The sequence below is a fragment of the Chiloscyllium plagiosum genome, unplaced genomic scaffold (assembly GCF_037043375.1).
Source record: "Chiloscyllium plagiosum isolate Xiang-an unplaced genomic scaffold, Cpla_swu_hap1 HiC_scaffold_18, whole genome shotgun sequence".
Lineage (NCBI taxonomy): Eukaryota > Metazoa > Chordata > Chondrichthyes > Orectolobiformes > Hemiscylliidae > Chiloscyllium > Chiloscyllium plagiosum.
In genome coordinates, this window is record NW_028270156.1 from 112,101,671 (window position 1) to 112,116,634 (window position 14,964).

A 14,964-nucleotide genomic window follows, 5' to 3' on the forward strand; every position below is an offset into this window, starting at 1 on the left:
GGGCAGAGTCTCCAACTCGAGGACATAGAATAAGGGATATCGATTTCAAACTGGGATGTAAAAAAATGTCTCCTCTCCGAAAGTACTGAATGTCAGGAAGTCCCTAACACAGAGAGTTGTGGGGGCTGAGTCACTGAATGTATTTACCGACGCGGTGGATTGGGTTTTGACATATCAACTAGTTGAGGGGATACAAGGGGTTAGCAGGAAAGTGGAGTTGAACCGTGGAGCAAATCAACCATTTTCTTATTGAATAACAGTGCAGGTTTGAGGGGCCGAATGGCCTACTGCTGTTCCCATTTCTTACGTTCTTATGCTTTTGGAATTTCATGTTGTACAATGTTATATCTAGGGAGAGCAAAGGACTTATTTGAGTTAATCCTGGGTGGGTTAGGGGGCTGCATTCACCGCGTATCTGGGTCTGTAAAGTAACCGACATCTGGAGCAGAAGTTACAGAGAGGGGAAGCCTGGAAAGAGGGATTGTGGTTGGAAGTCATTTCCTGACCCAACCTTGATTTTGCAAGTATATTTCCAAAACTACACCTTACTATCGCAGTGCTTCGATCTGCCACTGTCTAGCAGTCTGAAGGCTGAATGGAACATCAGAACACAGGGCTAAGGGACACGAGATGGCCATTCGGCATTTTGACACTACTCCACCAGTAAATAAGGTCGTGGCTCATCTCATGGTGGTCCCAGCTGCATCTTTCTCTCCATGCAACATTATCCCTAATTCACCTGTCTAGGGACAATCAGTTGAAGCCAGCCTTGATATAATATAAAGGTTCAGCCATCTTAAACTTCTGGGAAGGAGAATTCCTGCGTGAAGAAATTTCCACTTTGTGAATTTCTTCTCACTCCTGTTCTGCTTGAGGTTGGAGACTGTTACTGTTTCATTTTCTAGTCCCACTCATCCACTGCTCACAACAAATTTTAAATGTAACCAGGTTGGTGATATGGCAGATAATAAAGGTCTAAGACTGGGTCAGGTTCAGTGATAGGAACAAGTCAGGTAGATTTCCTTAGTCAGGAAAGTAACTAATAGAACTAACGGAGGAGAATAATGGGTTTGTGGTTAGTGCTTTTGCCTTACATCACCAAGGAGCGAGGTTCATTTCCAACCTTGGGTCAACCTCTATGTGGAGTTTTAACAATCTCCCTGTGTCTGTGTGGGTTTCCTCCCAGTGCCCCAGATCCCTCCCACAGTCCAAAGATGTGCAGCTTAGAGTGGAATGGTCATGCTAGATTGCCATAGTACCCAGGGATATAGAGGTTAGGTGGGTTAGTCATGGGAAATGCAGGGTTACATGGGGGGAGGTCTGGGTTCGATGTTGCTTGGTGGGTTGGTGTGGACTTGATGGGCAGACTGTCCTGCTTCCACATTGTAGAGGTTCTATGACAATGATAACAAGTTTTGACTATACAAACACCCAGTGGGTATCTACCTAATTCACTCTCCTCTTGTATGTTTTAATCAGATCGCCTCTCATTCCAAGAGTAAACTGTTAAAGCCTCCATAATATAAGCCCTTCATCCCGGGAATACTTGAAGTGAAACATTTCTGAACTGCTTCCTATGAAATGATATTGTTTCTGAGGAAAGGAGACAAAAACAAATCTCACACACAGATGACTTTTAACTTTGTTTTCTCAGTGTTGTGAGTCTTTGTAACTCTCTTCCCCGCAGAGTATTGGAGGCAGATATATTGAATATTTCTGAGGCACAGGCAGAAGATTCATAAATAAGAACGGAGTCAAGGATTATCGGGAATGGGCAAGAATGTGCAGTTTCGGGAAACACTGACTGGTACAATACCACAATGCTCCAAAACATCCAGGTACATAATGCAAAACAGAATTATAACATAGATTAAAAAGTTAAAATGCTAACAATGATAGAATAGAGTTCCAAAAACCATTGGGCTGCTCTGTCATTAGAGGGAGACCACCCGTGGTGGTTTACCCTGAGGGTCACTACACCTCGGATGATGGGTTGAAGGTGACAGAAACTCCCCTTCATGGTAACCTCTGTCAGTGTGGAGAATTGAACCTGCGCTGTTGGCCTTCCTCTGCATCACACATTTGTCGTCCGTCCAACCAACTGAGTGGGAGGCTGTGTAACTGTTAAAGACAATACAGTCACAGAGAAATAGCAAGAGAAACTTTCATAAAATGGTAAAAGGGTACAATTCAGTTAAAGCTCAAGATAATGGCTGAGGTTAAAAACGTTTTCTGCTGGAAATTGTATTTTATAACGAGACAAGTGTTTGGAAAGTGTCTTTGCCTGAATACAATAAGGTGAGACAAGTGAAATAACCAGAATTACTAAATGTGATTGGATATCAATAACCATAAAATAAGTGTATACATTGATTGTTCTGTGTAAAGTGTACTTAACATTACGTAGAAGTATAAAGCTGATGGATATATTGTTTGGAGAGTCCGTCCACATGGAAAATGCCCTGGAACTGGCACTTGAAGAAAACCGGGGTAAAAGTGCCTGAGTGTGGTCTGCTCAGTTACAGGAACCCAGAGGTTTGATTGACAGAAATTTTCCTCTAACATGGAGCTGAGAAAACCATAAGTTAATCTAGAGTACGCTTGAAGGGTTGAATGGCCTCATGTTGGAATGAACTGTATGTGATTTGAGTAGTGTACTTCTCTACTCCTTCGAATTCTATGTTACCTACTGGGGCATCGACGTTTTCCTGAAAATGGGAATTATTTGGAACATTATCTGGAGTATTCCATATCTGGCACTCTGTCAACATGTGGCGGTACTGCAAAGGCAACAGGGAGAGAGAGAGAGAGAGAGAGAGAGAGGCAGGGAAGGTGCTTCATGCAGTAGTGAGAGAGTTGGAGTGTGAGCCTTGTTCCCGGGCTGGTGCTGTAACAGCTATACAGTAGTGTGAGGGAGCAGAGAGAATACGGTGAACCTTATCCTGACCAAGCAGGGAAGGTTACTGGTGCTTGTCCTGTGTTGCTGGACATTTCTTCAGACTGCAGATACTGCGCTGAGTTGGGTGGGGAGCTCAGACCACGCTCGGTGGGTCTGGTGGTGCAGCCTCCGCTGGGAATAGAATGGTCCTTCTCTGTACTCGCCTATCCAACAGGAGCTCCGTACTCCTGTTGAAGAATCATGGTGTAATTGCCCATTTTCTGCCCTGCTCGGGGTAGCTCCGAGCTGATAAAGTTCAACTGTGTGTCCATTGGCCTCTTAAAGATGGCACCATTCCCCGGGGTCATGGAGTATCGGGGGCATCAGTGCGATGGCGAGTACCTCCAACCATGATGGGTGAGAGACTCGGGCTGGTATTGAATGAAGGGGATACCATGGGGTGGGGTGGCTAGTTAATATGGTGAGTTCGATAAGATAGCACCAGGAAACTAGCTCAGCTTCGTGCAGACAATCACTCTGTCACACTCAATGAACATGTCACTGAGACAAATTATTGTTAGATTCAGCCCAATGAGTCGAAGACTCTGCTGACCCCACACCCAGTTACAAAGTTGCAGAACAAATGCTCATCCAATACTTTCCAACTTCTGAAAAGACACTACCATCCCCTTCATCCATCATTCCTGGGAATACTGTCTCATGTTGCAGGATAATGACGAAATATCTTCATTTCAGCATTCTGAAACCTGTGGTCTTACGTGATATTTTTTTCTCAATCTCCCTTTCTCTTTTTCCTAAAATCCTTTTGTTTGTTGGTATGTAAACTGATTCCCCCGCCATCTCTCTCTGGCAGGGAATAAGGAATAGGGAATATGGACTATGGAATAAGGAATGTGTATCGGAGTGATAATGTAACTGGACGGGTAATTCAGAGGCACAGTCTATGACTCGAAAGTCAGTGTTTGCAATCCTCACACAGCCGATAACAGAGCTTAAATTCGAATGGCAAAATTTGGAATGAAACCTAATTTAATTAATTGAAAACAGAAACCAGCTGGGTTTATTTTAATGTTTCACTGATAGCCTTTGGTAAAGAAACTTAACGTTATTGCCCATTCTGGACTAAGTGTGTCTTCAGATCCACAACAAAATGGTTGGGTCCATATTGTCTTGACAAATTATCTCACAGTCAAGGGAAATTATTGATGGGCAACAAATGCTGCGCTTGCCATTGATGCTGACATCCCTTGAAACAACAGCATTAAAATAAACCAAGGAACTGTGAATGCTGGAGATCTGAAATAAAATTCTCAGCGTCTGAAACTGTTGGAGAATCTCAAAAGGTATGGCAGGCTCTGTGAGGAGAAACACAGATAACGTTTCGAGTCCAGTGACCCTGCTTCACAACGGAAAGCATCTAAGAGATAATATTATTTATCCTGGATGGTTGAGCTGGAGGGAGATGGAGGAGCATAAAAAATGTGTTGCTGGTGGAGCGCAGCAGGTCAGGCAGCATCCAAGGAGCAGGAAAATCGACTTTTCGGGCATAAGCCCTTCTTCATGAATGAGGAGGGTGTGCCAAGCAGGCTAAAATAAAAAGGTAGGGAGGAGGGACTGGGGGGAGGGGCGTTGGGAATGCGATAGGTGGAATGAGGTTAAGGTGAGGGTGATAGGCCGGAGAGGGGGTGGGGGAGGAGAGGTGTTGAAGAAGATTGCAGGTCAAGAATGCGGTGCTAACTCTGAGGGCTGCTGCTACTGAACTAAAAGGAAAATAAAATGGTAAGTTATTCTCACATGTCCCTTTTCCCAAATTCCTGAATATCACATCCATTTAAATATCTCCCTGTTTGAAGTGAGTCATGTTCCCACTGACTCCCTTCTCTGATTGTGATGATCATCTCCATCGGCAATACTGGTGCTGCCCTGATAGTTGCCGAGATGCAGAGAAACGTAATATTCCATTGTCAACTGCTTTCGACAGAGGAACTGTGCAGAGTTGCAACTGCTTTCTCAGCCAGTTAGAGAAACTGAGGAGAGAGAGGCATTTTCTACACTGAATGGGTGCACCATGGGTGTGGGGATTTGACTTGCTCCTGTCATTGGAAACTCAGCGGAGTTTTTATGGATGGTGTTCCCGAGTTTGTTTTGTTAGCTGCTGGGTTCATTCAGGGAGAACCGAGGGTCTGGCGACCGCACTCTGGACACTACATTTACAGAGTGTCTGGGTGCATGGTAAACAAATGGAGCTGCGACTACACAGAAGTGAAGTTCTGTAAATAGGAGGAGGTAGGCACTGCACTATCCTCCCCGGGATTTCCAGGAACATTTGGCTAAGCTGCTCTCATTCCAAGTATAAAGTTTGAAAACAGTTTGATTAGTATATGAGGTCGTCACTGAGCTGTGTCCCCTTCTTCAGTATAACATGTAGGCTCACACCAGGGACAGGACTGTGCTGACACTCACCATGAAGTGAACTGGATTGATTATGGAACTTTCCAGCGCAGGGGTGGGTGGCCGATCCATTATTTCCGGAGTGCAGTCCTCTGATGTATCACTCGCTGATAGAATCCATCTGCCCCGCTGAGAGGAATATATTGGCTCTGTCTCCACCGTGGAAGTTACAGAATCAAACTAGGAAACAGAATGGCTGGTGTAAAAGGTGAACAGCAGGAAATTAGAATTAGTAAAAAGCATGTCTTTGAAAGTCTCGTTGAACTGACGGTTTGTAAGATGATGCATCTGATAAGCTACTTCCACGAGTATTAAGGAGGTAACAACAGAGCTAGTAAACGATTTACTGATTATTTTTAAAATCTGCTTGGATTCTGGAAATGATCCTGCAGACTGGAAAGCAGCTATAGTGACACTAAATATTTAAAACAGATCCGAGTGAGAAAAACAGAAAACTAGATACTGGATAGCTTGATGTCAGCTGTGAGGATAAAAAAAACACAATTGTAGCCTGTTATAAGAATGTGACTACTTAACACTTGCAGAATAATTACTTGATTTGATAGAGTCTGCCCAGATTCAGGAAAGGGAAATGATCTCTGATAAAACGCTGGGGTTTGCGGAGATTCTCCGTTGTGACATCAACAATTGAGAAACAATGGGAGTGGAGTATTCGAGTTTTCAGCAGACGTTTGACATGGATGAATACAGGTGAGTGGAGAATGTTAGAGTCCATGGGTAGGTAGGGGTGGAATATATGCCATATGGATTAAAAATTGGGTAATGGAGATACGAGAAGTGTCGTGTTTTTCTCTGGACTGAAGTCTTGTTGGGTATCAGATGGATCACTGTTTGGAAAATAGTGGTTCACATGGTATTAAAACGATTCAGATGGGAACAGCAAATATCATTATTCAACATTTATATTTATTAAATGGTGAGAGATTGGGTAGTGCTGTTGTTGAAAAGGAGCTGGATGTCCTTGGTCGTAAGTCACAAACAGAATTCTTACGGCACAGGAAGTAGATAATATGTGGCTCTTCATGCGACATGATTGAAGTACCAGAGTTAGTATATCTTTCCCAATGGTATTGTTTTGTGGAGGGAGTATTTGGTGCATTGTGTACAGATCTGTTCTGCTTTATAAATAATGGTCTTTGTCACCGAGACAGTGCAAAGGAGTTTCAAAAGACTGAACCCTGGCATGATAGTACCATCAGGGGAGAGTGCAGTAACTGTGTGTTTAATCTGTAGCGCTGTGGTAGAATAAGAAGTTGAAACTTGATGGTTATGTACGGACACTCATTATGTCTCAATCACCTGAATAGGGTGAAAATTCCATACATTTCATTGGATGTTTGATTCCCGATAGTTTACATGCATCTGCAGAGCTCCCATGTCGATTGATAGAGAGGTGCAGGCTCTGAATGAACTCTGAACATTTTAATGCACAGTTACTGCGTGACACTGCATTGATTGTCATTTCTACACAATCCTGTCAGCAGCTAAAATAACTTCATTCTGAAACAGTTAGCCATACCCCAGCAGCTTCTGACCTCCATGGAGTCCATGGGTCTGCTTTCTTGGAGATAGAAGACAACTTGGAGAATGGCTGAAAATGTCTGTTTCATTCCTACTGCCAGTAAGCCATATTTAAGTACCATTTTAGTACAATGAGTAATTAAGCCACGTAGTTCAATTTGGAGCAGTCTATCTGTGCATTTCTTGCACTATTTGTTTGTGATGTTGGAGGATCTCTCAGATCTTCCTGTTCTTGTGTTAGTGCCTTGAGAAGCTGAATAACCTCTTCCTGTTCCGTTACAAGTGATTCCAAGTGTGAAATGGTTTCGTTCTGATCCCGTGTAAGTGACGTGTGGGAGTGAGCATATTTCGTCTCTTCTTGTGTAACTGGAGGAGGGACTGAATGAGCTATCATATGTCTTGCAGAGTAGTTTTGATGGGCTGACAGACTTTCCCATATTCCTGTGAACCCAGATTGAGGTGCTGAATGAGCTCCTCCTTTTACTGTGGAAGCATACAGTGCTGTTCTATGAATGTTACCCAGACTTTAACAGCACGATATTGAATGTTGTCCAGGTATTGTTGCATATGAACACAGATGGCTTCAGGAGCTGAAGGGGGATAATTTGTTCTGAACATTATGCAAACTTCAGGGATATCACCACTTCTTCTCAGTTTGGACTCAATTGGCTGAATGGCCTCCTTCCACACTGTAGGGATGGTTTGATGATAAATTGGAGATGCCTTGTCTAAAGGAGCTACCCTAAGGATCTCCGGCAGTGATGTCCCACGGCTGAGATGATTGATGCCATTTGATAATGAACATCTTCGCTTGTGCTGTGAATGACTCCAGATAGTGGAGCGATCACAATCAATTCTTATTAAGTGCGCTTTTGGTCAGGTTCCTTGGTGTCTTCCTCAGTATAGCACTGAATTTGTGCATCCTGCATTATTGTTCTCTTCCTGGTTTATGGCGCTATATGCTGAATAATGCGTTTGAGCAGCTTTGACACATGTCTTTAAAACTTATTCAACATCATAAATTGCTGGAGAAACTCAGCAGATTGGCTGCATCTGTGGAGATGGAGAAACAGAGATAATGTTTCAAGTCCAGCATGACCACATTTCAGAACAAAGGTGGACAAAGGATGATGGAAAACAGAGCATGTGGAGGTGCAATTCCACAAAGGAGGGGCTTTTGATTGTGGTGAAAGAGAAACTGACGTAAAATGGGTCTAAATTAAAGTGTGAATGGGAGAAATGGGTTGTTTGTATTGTGCGTAAGATAAACAAGACACAGACAAGATCATTAGGAGACCAGGAAGCAGAATGCATGAAGGTTATTGAAATGTGAAGCAATGAGAGTGTCATGGTTATTCCTACAGACAGAGTGAGTGTGTTCCTCAATGCAGTCTCTGTTTGGTCTACCCAGTGCAAAGGAAGGTAGGGAAACCAGGAAGCAGAATGCATGAAGAATGGAGAACAGCCATAATGGAGTCAGGCTGTGAAGTTATGGAATTGAATATTAACTCCTATAGGTGGAAACTATCAAAGTGCAAAGTGAGGTGTTACTCGAGCTGGGGTTATGCTTCATTGCAACATTGCAGCAGCCCAGCCCTGATACGTTAGCATGAGAGCAAGGTAGGTTATTGAAGTATGAAGCAACGAGAGTGTCATGGTTTTTCCTACAGACAGAGTGAGAGTGTTCCTCAATGCAGTCTCTGATTGGTCTCCCCAGTGTAAAGGACACTGTATTGTGAGCAGCAATGAGGGAGACTGGGTTGAAAGAGTACAAGTGAAATGCTGCTTCACCTGAGAAGTGTGATTGGGTCCTTGGACAGCGAGGAGGGAAGAGGTGAATGAGCATGTGTTGCAGCTTCTGCATTTGCATAGGACGGTGCCATGGAAGGAGTGGGGAAATGTTCGGGGTGAAGGAGGGTGTCACAGAGGGAACAGTCCCTGTGAAATGCTGACTGTGGACGGGAGGGAAAGATGTGTTTGATGGTGCTGTCATGCTGGAGGTGGTGGAAGTGGCGGAGGGTGATTCTGTGAATGTGCATTCTATCATTGTTCTGGGAAGGAGGGGACAGAGTGAGGGCAGAAGTGAGGGAGATGGGACAGTGACAGCTGAAGGTCCTGTGCACCGGAGTTTGGGGTTTCTGGTTTAAAGTAAAAGGAGGTTACATCACAGGCATCTCACTAGAATGTGGCATCATCAACCAGAAACAACAGAGACGGAGAAACTGGGAGAATGGAGTCAGTCTCCCCTGATCATGTGTTCAGCCGCATGCAGAAGTTCCCCTTGAATGACTGAAAATAACCAGACATCTAAAATGAGGATTTCCGTCTCAACCTGCTCTGAAGCGGGATGTGGAAGTAGACCCAGAGGAAGGTCAGTTGGTGTACATGGGCACACATTCAAGCAAATATTCCATAATACTCAGAAATTATTGTTTTTGTTCAAAAACAAGGGCTCGATAAGAAGATGAACCACCCATGGTTGACAAAAGCTGTCAAAGATGCTATTCAATAACAATTTGATGAGAGTTTGTGTCGGGCCGGGTTTATGATGTTTAGTTTAAGAACCAGAGCAGATGCTGGGCATGCATTTCAGCTGTTTTTCCTGAATTACCCCCCAGAAATCCGTGCCATTCCTGCTCCATCCTCTTCCTTTCTCGTCTACCCTTCCTGATCCCAGGTTCTTCCTCTCAAATTACAGAGCATATTCTCTCATTCTGGACCCTATCCACTTCACCTGAAGCTCTTCCCTGCATTCACATCAAACTGCGTTTTGTGCTGCCACTTTACCTCTGGTCTCAGTGTGGCTCGACCTCTCCATTCTTGCTGTTTTACACCTCCCAGTCACATCTCATTCTGGAAAATTTTCTTCTTGCAATAAACCTAATTGAAAACACCTCTCCCCTTTTACACTGAATTCACAGTTAATCCAAATTTCCAAAAGTATACTCAGGCTTCACCTCACTCTGCTAAATGCAACTGCATGCTCTCCGTCTGGTATAATAATTCCGTTTCTCACAAAGATCTAGCCAGAGAATTGTTTTCACTGTAGGCATCATCATCCCCTTTCGACAAAGGAATTCAGGTGTTTAACTTCTTCTTGGCACGAGTAAGCAGTTCATGCTGCCTTAGTATTGTAACAGAGAAAAAAAATCACAATATAATGTTTGCTTCCCTGTCATTTTGGATATTGTTTCAACTTTGCAGTGCTAATCTTGAAATGATTGTTCTTGAAGTTCGTATCAGATGGAGTGTTGGAGGTTGAGGGGTGACATTCTAGAAGTATATAATATCATGAGTGGCATGGATAGGGTGAATAATCAAGGTCTTTTCCACAGGGCAGGGGAGTTCAACATAGAGGACAGAGGTTTAAGGTGAAACGGGGAAGATTTAAAAGTGACAAAGAGGCAACGTTTTCACGCAGAAAATGGTGTGTGTTTGGAATGAGATGCCAGAGGAAATATGGTAGATGCAAATACAGCTACAATATTTCAAAGACATTTGGACAAATATATGAATAGGAAATGTTTAGAGGCGTATGGGACACGTGCAAGCAGATGGGACTAGTTTGTTTCAGAAAACCTGGCCAGCATGGACAAGTTGTACCAAAAGGTCTGTTTGTGTGCAATATGACTGCATGAGTAGAGAAAGCGAGAGAAAAGGAAGCCTTTGCAATTAAATTGGCAAGAAATATAAAAGCAAAATTTCGAGCTTTTCCGTGTGTATGAAAACATGTTCAAGGTGAGTGTGTGACCTTTGGTAGAAGTAAAGTCGGGAAAGTTTATTGAGGACATTTGGAGGGTGTGACTGGGGAATTGAATACTGAGAAGAGGCAGATAACTTACACCAGTGTTTTACATTCATTCCTGACAGGGGAAGGCACTGTAAGCATTTTAATGATATAAACTAAATTGTAAATGAGGGGAGTTCTTGAACTGTCCCTAACCAATAGGAACGAGTTTTTTTTAACAAACAGATAAGACTAACTGTAGGCAGGTCAGCAGTAATTCAAAACTGGCTTTAATAGGAGTGGTTACAGAGTGACTGGTGGCACTGTATGAAATATTCCATAGCTCTCTGGATTGCAGGAGTGTTCCAGTGACACTGGAGAACCTTCAATGTTTCGCCTGTCTTCAAGAAGGAAGCGAGACAGAAAGCAGGAATCATTTAGCCTCACCATTATTGCTGGGAATCTGCGAGAGCCTGTTATTACGGAAGGAATTGCAAGGCATTTAGAAAAGCTTCACGCAGAGTCAGCATGGTTTTCTGAAAGGGCAACTATATATTGTCTGTAAAGTCAAACAATGTTTTTCTAGAGATCTCTGAGAAAGTAACAAGTGGACGTGATGAAGGGGCACTTGTGGACACGAGGCTTTCCAGAGATTTTCCAGATGGTATCACAAAATTAAGGTTCTTACACAAGACCGAAGCTCACAGTATGATGGATAATGTATTAGCTTTGCATGTCGCTTGTTTAACACATAGAAATTGGAGAGTCAGGATTAATCAATCTTTCTGACAAAGACGTATCTACTGGAGTACCACAAATATCAGTCCGGTAGTTTCTGTTATTTACAATCTTCACTGATAGCCTGGTGGCGGGAGTTGAGTGCAACACACATCCGAGTTTGGGGATGACACTGAGAACCAAAACGCAGGTTTTTACTTAATGAAGAGGACTCTCAAACTAAAGAGCAGTACAAAGGGATGGGCGTGTTTCTGTGAAAGAACCATAAAGTCAGCATGGTGACGCAGCAAATAACTAGTTTAATTCATTAGGCGGGTTTCTGGGATAAAAGGGTTCAATTATTGAGTACATCTAAAATGGTGAGGCGTTTCTTCATTGTGTTTGAAATTAACGAGGGTGATATTACTGAAACGTACAAGATATAGAGGGGGCTTGACAAGGTAGATGTTGAGAATGTGGTTCCATTCCTTGGCAGAGTCTCGAACTCGATGGTATAGATACAGCATTGGGGATATCGATTTCAGCCTGAGATGTAATGAAATGTCTCCTCTTAGAAGATCGTGAATACCCGGAATTCCATAACTCAGTGAGTTGTGGGGGCTGGGTCACTGAATGTATTTACCGACGGGGTGGATTGGATTTTGACACATCAGCGAATTGAGGGATACAAGTGGTCAGCAGGAAAGTGGAGTTGAACCGTGGAGTAGATCAGCCATGTTCTTATTGATTGACAGTTCAAGCTTGAGGGGCCGAATGGCCTACGCATGTTCCCATTTCTTACGTTCTAAAGTTTTGCTGTTGGAAAATGGTTATTTTCCCAGAAGTCGTGTTATACAAAGTTGCATTCAGGGAGAACAGAGGGTTTGTTTCTGTTAACATTGGGTTGGATTGGGGGCTGTATTCACAGCGAATCTGGGTCTGTAACATGACCCACATTTCGAGCAGAAATTACAGAGAGGGGAAGCCTGGAAAGTGGGTATGGGGGCGTGAGGGTCACTTCCTGTCCCGGCTTGCATTTTCCAAGAACATTTCCGAAATTACACCTAACCATCGGAGTGGCCTCGATCTGCTCCTGGGTCGCAGGTCCAAAAGGCTGAATGGAACATCAGAACACAGGGCCGAGGGACACGAGGGGGGGCATTCGGCCCTTTGACACTACTCCACCAGTAAATAAGGTTGTGGTCCCATTGTGGTCCCAGCTGCACTTATCTCTCCATGCATCATTATCCATGATTTACCTATCTATGCAAAATCAGATGAAGCCTGCCTTCATACAATATAAAGATTCATCCATCCCAAACTTCTGGGAAAGAGAATCCCCACTTGAATGAATCCCCACTTTGTGAGTTTCTCTTCACTCCGGTTCTGACTGAGGTTGGAGGGTGTCACTATTTTCTTTTCTCGACCCACTCCTCCACTGCTCACAACAAATTTTAAATGGAACCAGATTGGTGAATGGCTGATGATAAAGGTCTCAGACTGGGTCAGGTTCAGTGATAGGAAGAAGTCAGGCAGATTTCTTCAGTCAGACGCAAGTAACGTATATATCTAACAGAGGAGCACGAAGGATCTGTGATTAGCACGGCTGGTTTCAATTCCAACATCTAGGTTAGACTGTTGCTGGAAAAGTACAGCTGGTCAAGCAGCATCCGAGGTGCAGTAAAATCGTAATTTCCGGCAAAAGATCTTCATCAGGAATGGATGGGTTCAATTGCAACCTCGAGTGAACCTCTATGTGGAGTTTGAACATTCTCCATCTGTGGGGGTTTCCTCCCAGTGCCCCAGTTTCCTCCCACAGACCCAAGATATGCAGCTTCGAGTGGATTGGCCATGTTAGATTGCCCACAGTGCCCAGGGATGTGTCGGTTAGGTGGGTTAGTCATGAGAAATATAGAGTTACATGGAGGCAGGTCTGTCTGCGATGCTGCTTGGTGAGTTGATGTGGATTCGATAGGCAGACTGTCCTGCACCCACACTGTACAGATTCGATGACAATGACAACAAGTTTTGACTATACAAACACCCAGTGGGCAAGTTCTTGATTCGCTCTCCGCAAGGATTTGTATATATCAATAAGAACAGCTCTCGTTCCAAGAGTAACCTGTTAAAGACTTCATAATCTAAGCCCTGCTTATACTTTATGAGGCACAGACGGAAGGTTCATAAATAGCAATGGAGTCAAGGATTATTAGGCAGGAATATACAGTATGGGGGAAATGCTTACAGTGGTACCAAATGACACAGATTCAAAACATGCAGTAATATAATGCAAAACAAAATTATAACAGAAACAAAATTAAAATGTAGCAGTGATAGAGTACAGTTCAAAAGGCCATGGGACTACTCTGTCATTAGAGAGAGGCCACTCGAGCAGGTTTAACCTGAGGGTTACCAGACCTCGGGTTATCGGGTGAGGTTGAGAGACCGTCCTCTTCATGGTAACCCCTGTCAGTTTGGGGAATTGAACCAGCGCTGTTGACCTACCCATGCATCACAAACCAACCGTCCATCCAACTAACTGTTACAGACAGAAACAGGCACAGAAAAAGGGCAAGAGAAACTTTCATAACAAGGAAAAAGGTACAATTGAGATAACAAGATAACAGCTGAGAATAACATCGTTCTCTGCTATAAATAGTACTTTACAACAAGAAGCTCTCTTAGGCTGAATACAATACGGTGAGACAAGTGAAATAATCAGAATTATCAATTGCAATTTGATATCGACCTCCACAAGTAAGTGTATATTTTTGATTGGTCTATCTAAAATGTGCTTACCATTACATAAACGTATAAAGCTGATGGAATATATATAGAATATATTGTTTGCAGACTCCATCTTCATGAGAAATGCCCTCGAACAGATGCTTGAAGAAAACCGGGGTAAAAGTGCCTGAGGGTCGTCTGGTCAGTGACAGGAACCCAGGGGGGTTGGATGACTGAAAGTTCCTGTTACATTGGGTTGCGGAAAGCATCAGATCAATTGCAATCTTATTAAATGCTAGAGCACATTTGAAGTGCTGAATGGCCTCATGATGGATTTGCATAATATGTGATTTTAAAAAAGCATATATCTCTACTTCTTCCCCTTATGAGTTTCATACTAGGGCGTTGACATTTTCCTGAAAATTGGAATTATTTGGAGCATTAACTGGAACATTCCATAACCAGCACTCTCCAGAGTATTCTATTGCGTTGTGGTGGTATTGAAAAGGCGAGAGAGAGAGGGTGAGGCAGAGAGGGAAGCTGCTGCATGCGGTAGAGAGAGGGGTGGAGCATGAGCCTTTTTTGGGGGTAGGTGCTATAACAGATATGCAGTGAGCGTGAGGGAGTAGACAGAATACGGTGACCCTGATCCTAACAGAGCGGGTAAGGTTATTGATTCTTGTCCCGTATTGATGGACACCTCTTCAGACCAAAGATGCACTGAGCTTGGTGGCAAGCTCAGACCATGCTCGGTGGGTCTGGTGGTGTGCCCCCACTCTGGGAAGAGAACGGTCCCCCTCTGTACTAGCCCAGCCACCAAGACCTCCGTGCTCCTGTCGACTAACCGTGGTGTAATAGCCCCTTATCTGCCAGCTATGAGTAAACTGTGCAGGGCAGCTCC